At 40.2% G+C, this 22,130-nt stretch overlaps 1 protein-coding gene across 6 annotated transcripts in view; it reads left to right on the forward strand.

Moving 5' to 3' along the window:
- Nucleotides 1-22,130, forward strand: part of MPPED2 (metallophosphoesterase domain containing 2) — a 196,007-nt gene that overhangs the window by 114,392 nt on the left and 59,485 nt on the right. The gene's annotated exons all lie outside the window — the stretch shown is intronic.

Below are 22,130 nucleotides of genomic sequence, written 5' to 3' on the forward strand. Positions count from 1 at the left end.
AGGCTTACTCCTTTTCTCATCTAAATTCAGCCTCTCCCTTAAAACCACAGAATTCTGAAAGAAGTACTTACCTGATGGGCCAGCAGAATGAGCAGACCAAATGGGAAACCCAAGTGTGTGTGTGTGTGATGCTGGAGCTGACCTTTGTGCTTTTAAATAGCTCTTAGCGGGGGCGACTTCTGTGCAGTTTTTGGCTCCAACGGCAGCATCACAGGCAGACCCATGAAAGGCAAGGGCGTTTTCAGAGTCCGGCGTGCCTTCCTGCGCTCACAATGTATGTGCTGTGTGGTGTGACTACCAAAGGGAACATCTGATATGAAGAGGAGGAAAGATGCTTGAGGTCACTTGTTATTACTCAACCTCCCATAGAGGTGGAACTCTGCTCTGAAAAGTCTGAGAGATAAATAGGATCATTTCTTAGGAAACTTTGGAGATCAGCCTGAAAAGCACAGGGCTTGATATGGTGTAAAGTTGTCTCTGAGACTGTAACTGTTGATAGTGAGCAGTTGTCATTAAGAATGGTTTTTTTGCTTTGTTGCTTGTTGCAAAGAACAGAATAATTGGATTATTGATAAAGCAGTATATATAAGTATGCCAGGGAAAATCCACCTCACTCTGAACATATTGAATTAAATAGTCTTCTGGATGAGACCAAGAAATCTTTTGTTTCTCTGAGTATGTACAAACGTAGAAGAAACAATGAAGAGAAAATAGTTAATGTAGAAAATCATCAAGGATGGAGATCATACAGGAAGTCGACATCTCAGTTCTTAAAGATTGTGTCTCCCAAGCTGTGTAAGCTCTCAACAGTTAATCAGATACTCACAGGTTTGGAGATTTTACAGTTCAAGTAAAAACATTCCTGCATTCACCTGGAATGGCTTTAGCTGTTGAAGAATTAGCATCAGTCATCAGAGAGCATTATATTTTCCTTCTTACGTGTATTAGTAAGCATTATAAAAGGCTTATCACCTTCAACAATATTCAGATGTATCATCATATTATAAACAAGTTCATAAATACATAGAAGAAATAAAAACTAAGAGGTAATAAGCCAGGCCGGCTTAGCTCACTAGGCTAATCCTCCGCCTTGCGGCGCCGGCACACCGGGTTCTAGTCCCGGTCGGGGCACCGGATTCTGTCCCAGTTGCCCCTCTTCCAGGCCAGCTCTCTGCTGTGGCCAGGGAGTGCAGTGGAGGATGGCCCAAATACTTGGGCCCTGCACCCCATGGGAGACCAGGAGAAGTACCTGGCTCCTGCCATCGGATCAGCGCGGTGCGCCGGCCGCGGCGGCCATTGGAGGGTGAACCAACGGCAAAGGAAGACCTTTCTCTCTGTCTCTCTCTCTCTCACTGTCCACTCTGCCTGTCAAAAAAAAAAAAAAAGTGGTAATAAGCCGAAAGAATAATAGTTGTTTTCTGAATGTTCTATTTTTTTTTCTCTCATTTCACTTTTCTTGTGATTTTAGACAATCTTACAGTGGATAAGTTTCATTTTATAGTCAGGAAAAAAGATACTATTCTCTGATTGCAAAATATATACTCTCTTGTAACTTCATTCTGTCAACATGTATATTGTCCTTGATGTGCTCCGTGTCATATGCACAGGCTTCACAGATAACCTGTGCAGCCGACTTTGCAGAAGATGGGACAGGGCAAATGTATGGCCTCATTAAAGTGCTGTGGCCTGCCTCCCAAGCCTTGCAGTGAAAGGATTCCCCAAAAGCACCTAGAGCCGTGTGTCATTCTGCTGAAAACCGTTGTTTGCTCTTTTAAATCAGAACCTACAAAGAAGATAGAACCTAGATGGCCCATGTGCTTCTGGGTTGGCTGACAGAGCCCAGATGCAGTTTGATTCAGCCCTGAATGTGATGCTCTGGGATGTGGGTCTCCCTTTACAGGATGCTACTTTGGTCCAGAGAAGCCTTGTGCCTGTCTACCTTTGCTTATTTGTATTCTAGTGCTGTACCCTCCCCTCCTCTTGTGTGTCTTTGTTCTATTAATCTGCAAAACAGGGCTCGACTTGTGATTAGTCCTTGGAGCTTGTTTCTATTAATCAGGCTGCAAAACAGGTCGACTTGGATGCTTTTGTTTAAGAGCTTAATGCGTTCTCCTTGTCAGGCTGTGGTTTTGGCTGTCTGGTTTGCCTTAAACAGGACCAGCCAGTGAAATTTAGTTTTTATACGGGCTGCCTTGTCAAGAAAGAAAATACTGCTTGAAAAGACAAGGGGGAAATGCTAATGTCAAATGGTAGAGCTATGTTTAAGAAGGGGGAAAGTTTATAGAAAACATAACTTGTATAACCTGGTTGTGGTGTGCAATAAACTTCATAGTGCAATTGACTTGAACAGAAAATAAGGAGTTATTCCTATTATAATCTAGAAGTATAGAGCCAAGTAAAGGTTGCCTATTAGCAATAATTTTACATGTATTTGATATGTAATTCTCTTTTGATACTTAAAAGTGGAAATATCATCCTTTTAGCTACAGTATTAGGTAATTATAAGAAGACCAGTACAATTTTGTGATTTTTTTTTTGCTTTTTTCTTTCCACCTTCCCTTGTGCCAAATGACCTTGCTAAAGATTAAAATTATTCTACCTGTTATGTAGGGAAAACCCTGTATCTCAATTTTCTTATCTTCATTACCAAGGGACAAGACTGACCTACCTGTGGAGATGGAGTGTAGGTTAACTGAATGATGATTATAAATTGCTTCGTAAAATGCTCATTATTGCCATCTTAAAAATTCTCCTAACTCTGATGTGCAGAGGATAGCATTGCTGGAAAAGAATTTTAATGTATAACATTTCCCAGTGGCAGCAACATTCTAGGAGATATACAGTTCTACTGGAAGTTATCATTTGAATCTGTAAAAATTTCTAGTAAATTTAGCATGCATTACTCGTGAACTAACTATTCCCCGCCCCCGCCACCATGCCAAAATCTGTTGAAGTATACGTAAGGAGTAAACTCACAGAGGCTCAAATTAAATTTGTCATCAGTGATAAATTTAGTCCTGGAAGATAGTTTAATAAGTGCTTCAGCTTGATTTATTGGTTTTGTTAGTTAACAAGAGTGTATTATGTCTTGCACTGAACTTAGCAGAAGCAATTTCTGAAGAGACCGTCCTTGATTAAAATACAAAAACGAAGGTCTCATTTAAGTCGCAGCGGTAATTATTTTAGGACTAAATTGGAAGGTAAGCACACTGCAGTCCTGTCATTAATATAAAAAAAAAAAAGAAAAGAAAAAGAAAAATGTCAAAATGTGAAAGGAAACATGCTAAAAAGGTTCTAGTTCTTTATGTTTGTACATACTTTATTTCCTTTGTGTGTATGCCGAGCGTCTAGGCTATTTTACTGGTTGGGGCTTAAGATGCAGCCCTTGCGTATATAATCACTAATGAGTGTCAGGATTCAGCTGCTAATTTGAAAGGCTTTGTGGCTCTTTCACCCCAGACACTAGCAGCTTCATTAGGCGCTGCTTTGTCCAGCCTGACCTTTGCTGGCCTGTAGATCACAGCTAAATACCAACATTACACCAACACCCTCCCAGCTGAAACACTCCAGACACAATTCCTTTGGTACATATCTTACCAGAATCTCCTAGTGACATAAACTTGGGTGTCCCTGCAACTTGCCACATAATTAGGATTACCTTCGCCAGAAGAAGCCCCATTTATCCACACCCACAGATCTGAATTTTAGGGCAATTAGCAAATTTCTTGATCCTTTTAAAAAAGTCTGTATAAGGCATAGCTTTTAAGATTTGTTTTTATGGTTGTTTTAGTGAAACCAACAAACAGCCACTGGTAAAATGTTACTTTCTACTTTCCTTGACTGGAGAAAGTACAAACATTTTTTTTAATGATATTAAATAAGGACATGGAAAGTTAAATGCGATGATATTTTTCCTTTGGAGATTTGTCTTTGGTACTGCTCTGTCTTTGAGTAAAACCATGGGGTAAGCAGGTGCAAGAGGGCTTTCCACTTGTGATTTTCAAATACCCTGAGAAATAAAAGGCTGGGCATGAGTTGTCAAACTTTTCTTTGGGGGAACAGATTTTAAATTTTAGTGGCATTGTGTGTAGATTTCCTCCCATCGTATCCCCAATTTCCAGAGAATTATCCCGCTTGCATTTAAAACTTTACCTTTGCTATGAAGCAGTAGACAGGTGGCGGTGTCTTTTACAGTTGTAATTGGCCACCAGAAAAATGAATCCTGATAAACTGCTTTCTCATAGATCCAGCCTTCCAAGCCAGGTCTCCAGTGATCTTATTTTGAAATGATTTGTATTCTCTGTCCTTTTTGCAGAGAGTCATAAAATTAGAAATGGGAAAGAGCTCTCTGATGACATCACTTTTTCCACCCCCTTGGCTCCCTCGGCATATTCCCTGGTGTTTCAGATAGTAAGTCCATGGAGGCTTCTTGTCCAGTCCCTTCTGGGAGAATGTCCCACGGTCCTTGACATGTGGGTGTGTTTTCAGGCATGCAAGCGGAAGTTTTCTCCTGCTTTGAGAATGCTTCACCGTTCTAACGTTCAGTCTCTCTTACTATTATTACTTGGTTCCAGGGAGGTTTTCTTTTCTCCATCAAACAGCTTTTTCTTGTTATGAACAAAGAACAATACATGTAAGCATGGTTTTGTCTTCCTATTCTTATTCAAAATGACATTATTTAGGGGGATCCTGGTTATTTGAATGGTTCATAAGTTTTACCTATAAATGAATCTCATAAATCCTTGGCCATTTCATAGACCCTGTGACTACAGTTACTCAGAATCTTATTGACTTTGAGACTTTTCAGAGATCTAGAACAAGATAAGGACTCTGTGAACATTTGTTTTTAGCTGGAATGAATTAAATTAGTGAGAGTACCTCGTTTGGGAGACATTGTCGTCATTTGTCTATGCCTACCTTTTACTGATACCGTGTTATTTATCCTATTATGAATAACATGGTGAACATCCGTTAACCCACACACAACCAGAGAACTAGGACACTGACAATAACTTGTATTTACTGATGTATTTTCCCTGTCTTATCTCCCTGTCTTCCTTCTCTGGGTATATATAATCTGAATTTTGTCTGTGTTTCCTTTGTTTATTGGGATGCTTTTTTGCAACACACACACACATCTAAACAATATGTTGTTATTGGTTTTGAACTTTATTAAGAAAAGATACTATGAGAGTCTTTTTGTTATGGAAGAATACTTTCCTAACATAATAACAAATAACTATAAACTCTGGGAAAAATTTTTCTAAGGACTGTGGAGAATACACAGAGCAGGTACATTTTTTTGGAGACTTGAAACTCAGAGAAGGCTACTGATAAAGAGTTTTCCTTTTCTGTGTCTTTACCCTGAGGATAGCCACAGTGAAGTGGAGTTGTGGAATGGGTGACTGAAATTCCAACACAGAACTGTATTCTTCTTGGTAGGGCAGCCCATCTGAAGGAGAAAAGAGTAACAGAATCATTACCGAGTCACGGGAATCCCCCACAAAAGGGAGAGGAATCAAATGAGAGAACATGATATTCTGTGTATAAATGCTGTGTCTCTGACCCTTGGGCTATTGGATGTGTGGACAGATTGAAAGCAAACTGAACTGAGATCTTAGCTGCTGCCCACCATAGATGTCACAGAGTTTAGAATTTATTCTCACCTAGTTAACTCCCTTCTAAATAAAATCAACACCCTTCCAAGAAATGTAACATGATTCAGAATCTCCACAACTTAATTTTTTTTTTTTTTTGACAGGCATAGTGGACAGTGAGAGAGAGAGAGACAGAGAGAAAGGTCTTCCTTTTCCGTTGGTTCACTCTCCAATGGCTGCTGCGGCCAGCGCACCGCACTGATCCGAAGCCAGGAGCCAGGTGCTTCTCCTGGTCTCCCTTGCAGGTGCAGGGCCCAAGCACTTGGGCCATTCTCCACTGCACTCCCGGGCCACAGGAGAGAGCTGGCCTGGAAGAGGAGCAACTGGGACAGAATCCGGTGCCCCAACCAGGACTAGAACTTGGGGTGCTGGCGCCGCAGGCGGAGGATTAGCCTATTGAGCCGTGGCACTGGCCCTCCACAACTTAATATTAAAAATATCCAATATTATCTGGCCTAAGAAGGTAATGAGATCCATTGTCAAGGGAAAAGAGAATCAACAGAGACCAATCTTAAGAGTCAGGTGGTTGGGGCAGGTGCTGTGGTGCAGCAGGTTAGCCTCTGCTTCCTCCACTGGCATGCCAGCATCCCATATAGGCACCAGTTTGAGTCCTGGCTACTCCACTTCCAATCAAGTTCCCTGCTAATGCTCCTGGGAAAGCAGCGGAAGATGGCCAAAGTCCTTGGGCCTCTGCACCCATGTGGAAGTAGCTCCTGGTTCCTGGTTCAGATTGGCCCAGCTCAGGCCATTGTGGTCATTTGGGGAGTGAACCAGTAGATAGAAGACCTCTCTTTCAGTCTCTTTCTCTGTGACTCTGCCTTTCAAATAAAAAAAAAAAAAAAAAAGTCAAAGGTTAGAATAATCAGACAGGCTCTTAAAGCAGCTTTTGTTATTATAATAAGTGAAGATAAAGAAAACATGTTTGTAATGAGTAAACCATTAGCAGTGTCAGAAATGAAATAGAAAATAGAGAACCATGTGAAAATTTTGAAATTAAAAGAGGAAAGCATGGATAAACCTGAAGGTAGTAATCCTCCCTTGTCGGTAGTTTAACTTTCCCTCATATCAATTACTCCCAGTCAGTTGTAGTCTGAAATATTAAATGGAAGATTTCAGAATTAAATAGTATATAAGTTTTAAATTGCATGCAATTCTGAAAAATATGGTGAATTCTCACTCTGTCCAGCTCCATCTCACCCAGAACAGGAGTCATTCTTTTGTCTACCAGTCATTTAATAACTATATTTTATCAGCTCAGGTGTCATGGTATCACAGTGCCAGGTTTAATAAGGGCTCTCATTTCACTATACTGTAATTGCTCTGTTTTATTTTTATTGTAATTGATGTCTTATTGTGCTTAATTTTAACTTAAACTTTATTAGATGTGTGTAAGAATAAGAAAAAAAAAAGATACACTTATACATATAGGGTTTGGCATCCACTGAGGATTTTGGAGGGACTACTGTAATCGAAATTTTGCAGTCTGAAGAAAAGAATGGAAAAAAATTTTTTGAAGATTTATTGATTTGAAAGGCAGAGTGAAACAGAGAGAAGGATAGATAGAGGGAGAAAGAGATGTTCATCTGCTGGTTCACTCCCCAAATAGCCACAACAGCCAGGGCTGGGCCAAGGCAAAGCCAGGAACCAGGGACTACATCCGAGTCTCCCACATGGGTGGCCATGGCTCAAGCACTTGGGTCTTCTACTGCTTTCCTAGGTGCATTAGCAGGTAGCTGAATCAACAGTGGAGCAGTCGAAACCCAACCAGCACTCCAGTATGGGATGCCAGCATCAGCAGGTAGTGCCTAAACCAGACACACTATGACAGTGTGACAATTTCAAAAGGTCTAATAGGTAGGAAATTTGGGACCCATAAGAGAGGAGAGAAAAAATAGAACAAAAAAATTATAGGAATACTGTTCTTAAAGTCACCAAATTTGGAGAAGACATAAATGTAAAGATTAAGAGCTCCTTGGGGCCAGTGCCACAGCTCAATAGGCTAATCCTCCACCTGCGGTGCTGGCACCCCGGGTTCTAGTCCTGGTTGGGGAGCCAGATTCTGTCCTGGTTGCTCTTCTTCCAGTTCAGCTCTCTGCTGTGGCCCGGGAGTGCAATGGAGAATGGCCCAAGTGCTTGGGCCCTGCACCCGCATGGGAGACCAGGAGGAAGTACCTGGCTCCTGGCTTCGGATGGATGCAGTGCACCGGCCTTAGCAGCCATTTCGGGGGTGAACCAATGGAAGGAAAGCCTTTTCTCTCTGTCTCTCTCTCTCTCTCACTAACTCTGCCTGTCAAAAAAAAAAAAAAAAAAAAAAAAAAAAGCTCCTTGGACCCTCACCAGGGAAAATATGCATAGAAGCTAAAGACTAAAGAAAATAGGAAAGGAGCTAAAGCTGCTAGGCAGAAATCAATAATACAGAGGAACAGCTGCAGAAGACAGTAGAATGACTTCTTTAAAGAACTGAAACAGGGAAGAAATTGTCAACAAAGAAGTAGACCTGCATCCATCATAGGAATTATATTAAGTGAATTTGAAAGGCAGAGATTATTCAAATAGACTAGAAAACAACCATAACCTATTTATAAAAGAAACATTCTGAAGAGGAAGATGCACTTTCAATGTAAGACATAAATAGTTTGATGAAAATAGAAAGAAAAAGATGATTTTTAGGATATTTCATCCAACAGCTGCAGAATATACATCTTTTCAGTGCACATGACACGTTCACCAAACTGAACCATAAAAGAAGTTTCAGTAATTGAAATTAAATAGAGTATATCTCCTGAACACAATGGGATTTATTAGATTCAGTAACCCTGAGATATATGTAAAAATCCCAAATATTTAGAAATTAAACAGTATACTTCTAAATGAGTCAAAGAAATCTCTACATCTAGAAGCTATTTCAAAGTGAATAGGAATGAAAATACAACACATAGAGGTAGGTGTTTGGCCTGGAGGATAAGAGGCTGGTTAAGATGGAAATCTGGACACTGTCCTCAATGCCCATTTCTTACCAATGAAGACCCTAGGAAGAAGCAGTGATGGGTTAAGTAGTTGGGTCCCTGCCACCTATGTGGCAGAACTGGATGATGTCTACAACTCCCAGGTTTGGCCTGGCTCAGCCCTGCCTGTTGTGGGCACACATACAACATGTCACAGTTTGTGGGATACAGAGAAAGCACAGCTTAAAAGGGAATTTCTGTCTCTACTGTTTCTATTGAAAAGAAATAAAGAGCAAAACCATTTACTTCAGATTCCATCTCAGGAAACTAAACATAGAAGAGTAAACCAATCCAAAGAGAGTAAAATGAAGGGATTATGAAAGTTAAGAGCAGAAATCAATGAAATAGAAAACAGAATGTTACAAAGTTAAAGGAACATAAAAAAACTGATGAACTTTTAACTGATAAGAAAAAAAGACAAGCTTATGTGACCCAATGGCAAAGATACCTCTGTGGATATCCACATCACAGATTGGTGTGCCTGGATTCAAGTTTGGGCTCCTCCCTCAGTTTCAGCTTCCTGCTAAAATGCTTCCTGGTTTTGGCCTAGTGCAGCCTCGGCTTGCAAGAGTTTAGAGAGCAGATGGATAACCTCTGACTCAATTCATTTATCTCTCTGCCTTTTAAATAAAAGTTTAAAAAGGGGAAAAGGAGTATAAATCAAACAATATCAAGAATGTAAAAGGAGTTATCACTCCAGAACTTAGGAAAATAAAAGCATATTATGAAAAACTTTATGCCAACTAACTTGACAATTTATACGAAATGGCAACATTTCTTTTAAAAGTACAGTTTAAAAGTACAATTTTAAAAATGTCACGAAGTGAAACAAAATTTTTGTAGCTGTATATATAACCATGAAATTGAATCAACTTTCAAAACACCTTCGAAACAAGAAAATGTCAGGTCCAGTTAGTTTTTTTTTGTTTTAAGCCATCGTATGTATTTCTTTGAAAAACAAATTGTGAGAAAAATGTAATAATGTTGATTTTTTAATTTAATATTCCTCTTTGAATTTCATTAAACATTCAAAGAAAAAATAAAATCTTGCATATACTTTTTCATAAATTAGAAGAAGGAATATTTCCCAAGCTATTTCATGACCAACATAATAGCATTAATACCAAATCTAGCAAAGATTGTAACCTCCCTAAAATTACAGAATAATATGCTTCATGAACAGATACTAAGATACTTCACAAAATATTAGCAAATCAAATCAGTAGTCTACAGAAAGGTAAATGAATTATGGCCAATTTGGAGTTATGACAGGAATACAAGATAGGTGTACCATTAAAAAAAATAATCTATATGTTCCCTCTATTAGCAGAATAAAGGAAGAAAACTGTATTATCATTTCAAGAAATGCAGGAAAAACATTTGAAAAAATTAAATGCTTAATTTATGATAAAATCTCTCAGCAACTAGGAGTAGAAAGGACTTCATCAATCTGATAAAGGGCCACAAACCTGCAGTTAACACCATCGGTAATAGTAAATATTGAATGTTTCCACACTAAGAGTTGGAGCATGTTAAGGATTCCTAGACTCATACTTCTATTTATCTTTGTAATGTAGATCCTAAACAATGTAATAATGCACACAAAAGAAACAAAGGAATGCACAATTGTAAGCAAAAAAGTAAAATTGTCTGTTTTTGCTCATGAATGGTTATTAATGTAGGAAATTCCAAAGACTCTACAAAACAACTAGAAGTAATAAAAAGGATTAGACTATAGGATAGAGGTTTGATATACAAAAGCTGTATATGTTTATATACAAGCAAGCAGAAGGTTGAAATAGGGACTTTGAATATTAATTATAATGGCACTACAACCCATAAAATGCTTATAAGCAAATATAACAAAAAATTTGGAAGATTTCTTTTACTGAAAGTCAAACAGCATTGCTGAAAAAATTAAAGAAGACCTAAATAAATGAAGATGTATCATGTTTGTAGATTGTTCAAGTCTCCTTAAATTAGATGCATAGTTTCAGATCAACCTGCTGATTAAGTCAAGATCTCAGTAGACTTTTGGTTTTTGAAAATAAACAAGTTGATTCTAGTATTTATTTGAACATAAAAAAGATCAAGAGAAGAAAATAAATTAATAAAACTTGATAGGTGTATTCTACCTGAATTCCAGTCTTACTGTAAAGCTTTAATCAAAATAGAGTAGTAGTGGTAAAAGGCAGACATGAAGATAAATGGAAAACAAAAATTGAGTCCAGAAGGAGACCCACTTGTATATGGTTAAGTGAATTTGGTGTGGTGTTATTGCAATGTAATGGGGAAAATTTAGTCTTCAATATATGATACTTGGATGAATATATCAATTTAGAAAATCTTGATTCTTACCTCATACCACATATAAAATAAATATAAATAGATCTTCTGCCTAAATTTTAAGAAACTAAAACCTATAAAACTTGTAGATGAAAGATTTTTGCAGTCTTGGGATGGGAAAAAATTTATCAAAGGCGCACAAAAAGTATAAAGTATAAAAAAATTATGACAAATGGGATTTCACTGAAGTTTAAGACTTTTCCTCTTTAAAAGACACCATTAGGCCAGTGCCGCAGCTCACTAGGCTAATCCTCCACCTACGGCGCCGAGGCACCCCGGGTTCTAGTCCTGGTTGGGGCACCGGATTCTGTCCCAGTTGCTCCTCTTCCAGTCCAGCTCTCTGCTATGGCCCCGGAGTGCAGTGGAGGATGGCCCAAGTGCTTGGGCCCTGCACCCGCAAGGGAGACCAGGAGAAGCACCTGGCTCCTGGCTTCGGATCAGCGAGGTGCGCCAGCCGCAACACACCGGCCACAGAGGCCACTGGGGGGTGAACCAACAGCAAAGGAAGACCTTTCTCTCTGTCTCTCTCTCTCTCACTGTCCACTCTGCCTGTCAAAAAAAGAAAAAATACTTGGATGGAAAATAAGGAGGGGAAGAAGAATGGAAGGGGGGAGAGAAGGAAGGAAAGTTACTATGTCAGTCCTTTAATGAAAAAAATATATGTTTATGTATTCTTACACAAAACAACCCAAATTTTAGATTTTATATCTATCAGTCTTAGATATCAGAGAATGACTTTTCTAGATCTAAGCTCACCATAACTTACATCCAAGGCTATTGTTGCTTTTAATAATGAAGAAAAGCATCCAGTTTATATCAGAAACAATCTCTAACTTATCAGGTTACACTTTTTAATTCCTTTCTCTTTCCCTCTCTCTCTCTCTCTCTCTCTCTCTCTCTTTAGTTAGGGCAACAAAACAAGAAGAGCATGTTAGTTAAAACTCTTTAGGTTGCAGATACCAGACATCCAGCTCAACATGACTCAAGCAAAAGTAGGAAGTTACTGGCACATTTAGAAGTCTGTGAGAATAATGGACATCAGGCATGGCTTGATGCAGACACACATTTGCTATTGGCAGAATCCATCTATTATTGGCTGGGTCTTCAGCTGTTGGCTTCATTTGCAGACATACCCTTCCATGTGGTGGCTGCTGGTAGTTTCAGCTTTATTATCAGTCAATCGATCGTAATCATCTCTGCTTGACTAATATGTCCTTCAAGAACCAGCTAGGTGGGGAGGAGGAGGGAATGCTGTAGCTGGCAAGGCCTACTCATGTGCTCTTTCCTAAGCCAGGTAGGGCATGGGCTGGACTTTCACTGTACCATGTGGATTAACAGTGGGATGGGCGTGAATTTACTTAGGACAACTTGTGTGCTGTCACCAAAAGATGAATTTCATATTCATCCAGCAAAAATAACAGCTGTCCTCTCTTCCAAACATATGCATGTATGTATTCTTACACATGTGAGAGAACTGATATGGGTCAGGAGGAGTCCTGCTGGAGGTCATTTTTAAGTTTCTGGTCCTACTTGTCTTGCAGGCTCTTTTTCCAGGAACGATGGCCAATTGTTCATCGCATTATCTTTAGTTCTGGCATGGAGATCTAGAAACGTTCTTAGAGGCTGGTAGTGATTCTAAACTGAAAATCCTGGAGTAGTAAATGCCTTTCTTTATTTACGTTAGGTCCTGTAATCCAAAAATGTGACTGTATTGGATGTAGCTATGTGAAAAAAATCACCACAAATTCTAAGTGCTGAAATAACAAACACACATTGTCCTGCGGTTTTTATGGGTAGGAAATGAAGGCCTAGGTGGGTCCCCTAGCTCCATCCTCTTTCATAGCCTAATCAAGGTGACATCAGTCCAGGAATTGGGAGGATAGAAGCCACTTCTTAGATCACCCAAGTGGTTGCGGGTATCGTGTAGCTGCCCACAGGTTTCTAGAACCAGAGCTTCAGTCTTTCTTGTTTTTTTGCTGATGGTTGGCAAGTGCCCTTCTTCAGTTCATTGTCATCTGGGCCTCTCCACAGAGTAGTTCCTAACATGATGACCAACTTAAATTAAAGTGAGCAGAGAGGCCGGTGCCGTGGCTCAATAGGCTAATCCTCCGCCTTGCGGTGCCAGCACACCGGGTTCTAGTCCCAGTTGGGGCGCCGGATTCTGTCCCTGTTGCCCCTCTTCCAGGCCAGCTCTCTGCTATGGCCCGGGAGTGCAGTGGAGGATGGCCCAGGTACGTGGGCCCTGCACGCCATGGGAGACCAGGAGAAGCACCTGGCTCCTGGCTTTGGATCAGCGCGATGCACCGGCCGCGGTGGCCACTGGAGGGTGAACCAACGGCAAAGGAAGACCTTTCTCTCTGTCTCTCTGTCTCTCTCACTGTCCACTCTGCCTGTCCAAAAAAAAAAAAAAAAAAAATGCGCAGAGAAGGCCAGCAAGCTAATATTTTGCTAAGCTAATCTCAGACATAACAGCCTGTCATTTTTTTCATACTCTTTTTTTTTTTAACATTTGCTTATTTGTTTTATTTGTGTAAAAGGCAGAGAAACAGAGAGAGAGAGAGCAAGAGAGAGAGAGAGCATCTTCCTTTCACCATTTCATTCCCCAAATGCTTGCAACAGCTAGGGCTGGGCCAGCCTAATGCCCAGAGCTGAGAATTCAATCCGGATCTTCCACATGAGTGACAGGAACCCAACTACTTGAGCCATCACCTGCTGCCTTCCAGGTTGTGCAGCAGTGGGAATCTGTGATCAGGAACAGCCCTGGGACTTCAGCCCTGGCACACTGATATGAGATGCAGGCATTTCAAGTGACATCTTAACCACTATGCCAAATGTTCACCTCCTTGTACTTTTTTTTTTTTATTAGACACATGTCACTAGGTCCAGTAAATGTCCATACTCATGGGAGAAAAGATCACAAGTAGCCGTGAATACCAGCAAGTCAGATGCTTAGGAGCCTTTCAGAAGCAGCCTCAGCGGCAGTGGCTGCCGAGGAAAGAGATTGCCCATCTCCCTTGTCATGGATGTTTTCTGTTGGGGGCCTGGGTGCATGAGCTAGAGGTGTTCTTGCAGCAGGGGAGAAGCTGTGGCAAGAGAGGCAGTTCATGTTCATGGTTAGATGCACAAGACACAGAAGACAGAACACTTTTGGATACTTTGATTGTGGGATACAAAATGATTCCAGAAACAAGCTGAGAAAATGGTTTTATAACAAGATGTAAAATAGAAATATGTACAAAGCTGTGTTTAAGAAAGTTCATCAAAGAGAATTAGTCAAAGAAAGAAAGGAAGAATGAAGAAAGAAGGAAGGAAAAAATGGAAGAGAAGGAAGAAAGGAGAATTGATTTGAATGTTCAAAAGTAGAAGGTTGGTTTAAAAATTGCCACATATCCTTATAATGAAATCGCATGTAGTGATTAAAGATAACTTTTTGGAACAGTGAATTGTAAACTACTTTTTACTACAGCTCAAAGTAAAAATGTCAGTTTTAATGTGAGAAGTAAGTATACTCAAACTGTTACCTGAAATCAGATTTCCACAGAGCATACTTATCCTTTGTACAGAAGATGCAATTTCAAATTTGTATTCTATTCATTTCCCACGGTGGTGAAACATACATAACATGAATTATCATTTTAGTCATTTAAAGCATCTAGTTCGGTGGCATTAAGAACAATAACACTGTCATGCAGTCACCACCACCATCCCTCTCCAGAACTTTTTCTTCCTCTCCCACTTAATTAAGCTCTGTATCCATTAAACACTAACTCCCTCTCATTTTCTCCTCTCTCATACCTCTGGCAACTACCATTCTACTTTCTGGTTTTATGAATTTGACTACTCTAACTACCTAAAATCAGTCTGAATACACAATATCTGTCCTTCTCTGGTTGGCTTTTTGCTCTCAGCATAATGTCTTCAAGCCTCATCCACACTGCAGAATGGGTTAGAATGTCCTTCCTTTTTAAGATTGAATAATATTCCATTGTTTGTAGTTCCTACATTTAGTCCATCCATTCATGCATCAATGGACACTGGGATTGTGAATATTCTTGGAGGGACAACTTCTTAGAGTGACATTGTAGTAACTCCCCATGAGCTTCTGTTTGAAGTCCCTGTTGCATCAGGGTATCGTAAACTACACCTGCAGTCTTGCTTCTCTTATTTTCAAGTTTAATTTGAGCAGCTAAACATACTATGCAGAAGTAACCCAATGCAGTCCACTAAGAATGTGATATTGACAAAAATCTCACGTCATCCACCACCTTGGAGAGATTTTTTTTTTTCATGTCATTTTGGTTACATGAAATTTATTGAGGCTCTTCTGAAATTGATTAATTGTCCTTCAGAGAGTCATGGCTTTTGAGTCCAAGAGAAAAAGGCATCAAATTATGGAAGATGCATACCCTAAGGGCATCCTTCTAAAGTACTGCCTTAATGGAAGAAACTGATGATGTCTTGGATTTCGTTTGTTCATTAATTTAGCTAACGTTTATTGAGTGCCTGTTTAGTGTACTGTCGGGCATAGGGCTAGGTGCTAGGAACAAGAGAATGAACGAAACAAAATACTTACCTTAGAAGCCCTCATACATCTCCTAATAAAGTGAGAGAAATGTAGAGTATTTAACAGATCGTCACAAGTTTAATTTTGGCAAGTTATCTCTCAGGCAGACATGATGAGCACGTGATTCAGTTTGGGCAGTAAAGAGAGATTTCAGGAAGACAGAGAATTTAGAGGACAGTATTTCAGGCAGAAAGAACAGCAGATAAAATGCAGAGAGGCAATTATGATTTTAGGATCTGCAATTAATTTCATTGCACTAGAATGCAGGGTGTGGTGGGGTAAGACAGCTGTGAAGGGACTGATGTGCCAGCTGACAGGGTTTGAATTTTATCCTGTGGTTGTGGAGATCTGTGGAAAGATTTTGAGTGGAAGAATTACTTGACTACAACGATCTTTTTTGCACTCCAGCAGCACTGTGGATTAACATGAAATGAGAGGGGAAGGGAAGGCTACCCGGAGCAATAATGAGTAGTATCGTAATTGCTCAGAAACAAGATATCGAAGATTTTAAAGTATTTTAAGGGAAGATGTACAGGGGGAAAAGACTCAAAACAGGTTGAGAAGTTCTCTCCTGCCCTCAGCTAATGAGTGGGTATTGTGGTCCCAAAGGTTAAACCTGCAGCGGGGACACTTGTAGCCTGTATCGGAGTGCCTGGGAGGGAGTCTTGCCCCACTTCTGATTCAGCTTCCTGCTAAGGTGCTCCCGGAGAGGCAGAAGATGATGGCTTAAGTACTTGAGTTCCTGCCACCCATGTGGGAGACCTGGGTGGATTGCCTGGCTCCTGGCTTTGGCCTGGCACTGTTCTGCCTGCTGGGGGCATTAGGAGAATGAACCATGAGGGAAAATCACTGTCTCTGTTTCTCTGCTTTTCAAATAAATAAAAATGAACAAATAAATCTAACAATAAATTGGATGTTGCTGTCAAAGGACATGACTGTAGCTGGGATGAAAGCATTCCCAAGGAAATTCTGTGTGTGCCTTTCAGACAGAGTGCCAATGAAGTCTAACTCCTTTCCTTGGAGAAATCCTAGGAATTAGACAGTGATCCTTTCATGAAAATATGCTTATTTTATATCACCAGATTCATAGGAGCAAAAAAAAGGAAAAAAAAAGTCTCTTTTTCAATGACGTAGAAGGATTGATCATGACAATGGGGGCTATGGTGATAATGGTAATATGTTATATTTGAGAGCTTACTTTGTGGCAGGCAATGCTGGTTTTAATGTGGCTTGGGGTGACCCACCCCAAGGGTTCATTGTGATTAGGCGTAGTTGGGTGATGGTGTTAACTTTGGAAGGTAAGCCTCTTGGAGGGTCCATGGTTCATTGGAAGCCTGCTCTCAGACTAATTCTTGTGTGACCCGTTGAATTTCCAAGGATCATTGTAAAAGGAACAAACCTGACCCTGCCTGCCCTCTTTGCTCCTGTTTTGAGTTGGCTTCACCATGTAGTCCTCATCAGAACTGAGCCAACGCAGGCACATGCCCTTGAATCTCCAAAACTGGTAACTAAATAAAGCTCTTTTTCTTTATATAGGCAGTGTCAGGTATTTCCTTAATGCAAGCTGAATAATACAAGCACTCCCTGAAGGACTGTACATACCTCTCCATTTAGTTCTCATAGCAACCTGCTAACTTGTTAAGTACATCTAACTACACGGAAAGAGGCCAGATGCAAGATACATGAAGTATCACGTCTGCTAATGTATTTATTTGGAAAGGCAGAACTGGATTCTGAATCTGATTCTGCATTTCTTCATCTATAACAAAGATATCTTTGTTATCTTGTTTGTTCTAGGTACTAGATGAGTTTAATACATGTAAACTTGATAGAACTACATCTATCATCTAGTTAGTGTTCAATGAACATTCTTTAATACTTTTAATATTAAAATGAGGAGCCCTATTTTAAGAAAAAAGGGCATAATAAGGAAATAGAAGTGCACACACATGGTGTCAGTGAAAACTATACTTCTTTTCTGCTCCCATCAAAGGCTATTAAAATGTAGGGCCTGCTATTGTATATTTATTCAGACATCAATCTTAATCATCTCCTTTGCTACTTTGGTGGTAAGGGCATTGTAATTCTATTTTTATCGGTTCCTTCCTGTGCACCAGACATTCAAAATAGCATGAGTAAGGATCAAAAATATCTTAATGGATTTTGTTCCCAGAGATATCAATGACCAGAGGAAGAGTTTTTGCAGAAATTTCTTCCTGAGCTGATAAGGAAGGTAAGTGGGGAAGGTGAGGGAGGGCTGGCTGTGCAGCTGGCTGTGTCTATGTGGAGTAAAAGGCCAAGATCAAAGGTAGAATAAACCACATGGGGCCCTAGAAGAATCTGGAGACGTGAGCATAAATGCTTTCTATTTTCAGATTAAGCTTGGAATCAGTATTGGGTAATTGTTAAGGATAAGACTTTTCCATCATGAGGTAACCATGGCTTTGATAAACAGACTTCCTGGTGTGGTTGCATTGCTCATCAGCATCTACACAAATATAAAGGTTCCTATCCCATTTATATTTTTGTTTCGATAAATTGCCTGGGCGTCTTGACTTTCTCTCCTCTCCTTTGTGTTTTCTGTTTCTTGCCTTATTACCTGTTCTTCCTCCTACATACCCCTTTTTCATCCCACCTCTCCTTTTCTCTTAATACCATTTTATATTCAGACTAATCATTATCAGAACATCATCTATTTGGAAACTGAGGGCAAAGGGAAGAGAAAATCCAATCTGAACATCCATAGCAAGTGTAGCTCTTACACAAGTGAATTCCCAAACCATGGTGTATTACGCCACGTGGTAGAGTGTGTCACCTTCTGCAGTACACAGATGCACATTTGTTCTTTGGTGATTCTGTATTTATCCCATGCATATTGAAGTGTTGCTGTGTGTGTGCACGTGTAGATAACACACCACACTTGTGATGTCACGAATACTGTTGTTTAGAGTGAGGACACATTTAAGTCATACAAGTGAGTCCATATGTAGAAAAATGTTTAGTAAATATTAGTACAGGTGGTACACAGATGTAGCAAATGAATCATTACTACAGTACAGGAGGACTGAAGCTTGGGACCCTCTCTTGTGATACATGGCATTTTTACTTGAATTGGGGGTATACGGAGAACCCTATAGAATGTAGATTGGTCCAGTCCAGATGATCTCTAAAGAACATCCATGCTGTCTCGCCTTGGGTCTGTCAGAGCATCAATGAGTCTGTCTCAGAGTTAAGGATCCCACAGCTGCATCTGTTGATGAAAGCCCAAGGCGTGAGCAATAACTCTGCACCAGAACTTGAGTTTTAAACATTTAAATATGTGTAGCAGGTGTGTTATTCCACTATGCCATACAGATGCAGGAAATTTTGCTTGAGTGTTTTTGTTTGTTTTTTTTTTTTCTAAGGGTTTAAGTCAATCCAGATCTTCAGCCCTTGCTTCTTAGCACGGGACGGAATAAGTCACACTGATGATGGAGGCTCCTTCTACTCTGGCTCCTGATTCGAGATCTTGGGGAGACTCAGGACGTCTGGTGGGGGCCTCTGGACCTTGAACCATACTAGCCACTGCTGATGGATGCTTTGTTGGCATTTCATGGGCCCTTGAAACACCTGAGGCTTCCGTTTTCCCTGACATGGACTTGGGGATCCCTGAGGCTTGATATGGCCTCCTGAGGAGTAACACTCAGCTAATCTTTTGGAAAACTTGTCATCCCACCCACCCTGCCCCCTTGAATCTCACCAGTGTCCGCCTAGTCCAGACAGTCCGCCGCTTTTCACTCTAGACAAGTCTACCTCCTGAATTCTGGAAACCTTTCACTCCCACCCTTGTCACCAAGGCAGTTCCCCAACACCCCTCCCCCCACGCTTCATGTGATCAATGAAAACAAAGCTAGGAATAGTGGGAGGGGGTGTTTCTGGCAACTTCTCTTAAACTTTCATATACAAATATCCCTGAGGCAAAGGAATACAAAAACCTTCTTAGAATGAGGGAGAGAAAAACATAGGGAAACCAAACACAGATTAGTATTGCTATTAGCTATTCTGACATGTGTGAAGTAAAAATTTGAAATATATGTATATGCATAAAATGTGTGTTACAGTATTACACACACATTCAATTCACAGACTCAGAGGCGTGTTCAAATAGGTTTAGTATTAAACACTTACCAAATACCATCTGCATGAATTAAACAATCAGGATGTCATGGTGACTTAGGCTGTAACAATTACCTCTTTCAAATGCACTTTAACTTAAAATGCAATAGGTATTGGAGGCTGAAAAAGCACTATTTCCATTGAATTTGCAAAAGCATTTTAAGTAGGGGAAGAGAACAGAGAGCAGGCTCAGTCCTTTGTTAAGCTTAGATTCACTCCTGTTGTTGTCCCTTTAGTATTAATGTTTTAAAACACATGCTGCACTAATCCTCTGGCCTGCACATTTCAGACCCATCCTCCACCTTTGCCTTGCACTTCTCTATGTCACAGGGCAAACTGACCTCTGCCAGCCAGGGTTCCCAGGCTCCTTTGCCAGCTGGTTTCCAGCGCCAGCACTGAAGTTCAGCCTTCCCTGCAGAGCCTCTTCTATGGAGGTAGCTTCTGTTGGTCAAGCCACTGGGATATCAGCTGGCACTCCAGCCCCGTGGCGGAGAACGATATTTTTCAGCTGAAAAATCTGAGTTCCTCTCTTAATGCCTTTGAAGCGAATGCCTCATATTAAAATAAACTCCTTGATTGAATACCTGACTTTTTTTTTTTTTTTGGCCTTTTTCTCCTAGCTGGGTCTTGATTCGAAGGTAATAATAAATGAACAAATGTTAACATCTTCCATTTTGTCATCCAAGAACATTTTCTTTTGCCAGGCTTAAGAGCAAAGCCTGTGCTCCCAGGGTGCTACATTCTCACCAGGAATAGGCACACGGAGGGGAAAGTCAGCACAAGGACTTTCAGTTGCAGCCGGACCCGTGGAGATCGTTTTCATGCACACAGCATTACTTCCCTGGGTGAGATCTTGCCGCGTGCAGGATGCGGTGCTGAACGTGTCATTTCATGTTCACCACCCTGGGAGGAAGGTGTGCTGACGCTCATTCTACAGAGAGCACAGCTAAAACCGGGTCACTAGGAAGCATGGAAAAACGAACAGACCAAGTTTGCTGACCTCTTATCTGAACTGGACTGAACCCCAGAGCCCCTGATAGTTATCCATGATGTCTCCGGAGGGTTAGTAGTGGCTGCTCGACCTGATAAGCTACTCATCTAAATCCTTGTACCACCCTGATAGAAACAGAAATAGAAATAAATTATCAATTGTGGCTTTATAAAAGCATGAATTATGAAATTGAGTTGATTAAAGATGAAAAACAAGTTACAGCTTTGAATGGTCCTAGATTTTTCAATGAATTTGTTCATAGACTTTCTGTTAAGCAAAATAGCTCATCAGAGTTCTGCCCAATGGTAAGAATTCTAACTTTTTATCCAAGTGATTGGGAAATAGCTAGAATTAATTAGTGAAAAGTCTAAGTTTTCTGATATAATCCCTGAAGAAGTGAGAAAAAAACCAATATGTGTCATATTGTAGTGTTTTCATTGTACTCAGTGTTATCAGCCTTCTCTTTTTCGGGGAGGACTATCCTGCATTCTGAAATTTGATCCATACTACATTTTGGACTTTGATTTTAAAAAGTGAAATGTCAGAGGTGATAGTCAGATGTGGTGTATGTTTATGCTTTGGTGTCCTTTCATGATGAAATAAAAATTAGCAACTTATTATTACCTAATAGATTCCTTGAAATTCTATCAGTTCATGAAATGCAAAAGTCTGATAACCTCTGGTTCTGGTAAGAGACCAACTCAAAGAGGCTGGCAGGTGTTAATCTTATTCCTTATTTGTAATAAATATTAAGATATCTTAGTGTATGTCAATATAATTATCCAATTTTTATTTAAATTTACTATATACCAGCACATAGTCTAATAGTTTATATGAACTCTTTGGTGTCTATTCTTTAGATAATTTCAGCCTAAACTTTCCCTGACTTACATTTTAAAAAAATTCATTGACATAGGGTCCAAATGTATATTTTACTGCATCAACTTTATATAAAATATTATAAACAGTTTGGGAATAATCTTCTATCAGTTAAAATTTGTATGTTGCAAGTGATGTAAAACTTGACGCAAACTTGCTTGAGCAATTGAAGAATTCAGAGGTAGCTGTGGCTCTCAAGGAGGTTTCCGTGTGGCCTCACACACGTGCGTGGGACACAGCCTCTCCTTTCCTGTTGCCGAGCTCCGTCTCCTCTGTTCTGAGGCATCCTATCTCTTCATGGTTTCAAGAGGGCTCCCAGGGGATCTGTTGAGTCAAGTGAGGACAAGAGTGTCAGCCAAACCCTGAGCGTGCTGCCTGACATGAGTCCTTTACCAAAGAGATGGAATGCACTCGTGACCTTAGCCTAGGTCACAGTCTCGACGGTGCTGCTATCTGATGGCCAGTAGGCTCACCACGGTTCTCCAAGTGGAAGTCAGGGCGATGGGAAGAGGAATGGAGACGTGATGGGTGTG

Source organism: Oryctolagus cuniculus, chromosome 1 (genome assembly GCF_964237555.1).
Source record: "Oryctolagus cuniculus chromosome 1, mOryCun1.1, whole genome shotgun sequence".
NCBI classification, from domain to species: domain Eukaryota; kingdom Metazoa; phylum Chordata; class Mammalia; order Lagomorpha; family Leporidae; genus Oryctolagus; species Oryctolagus cuniculus.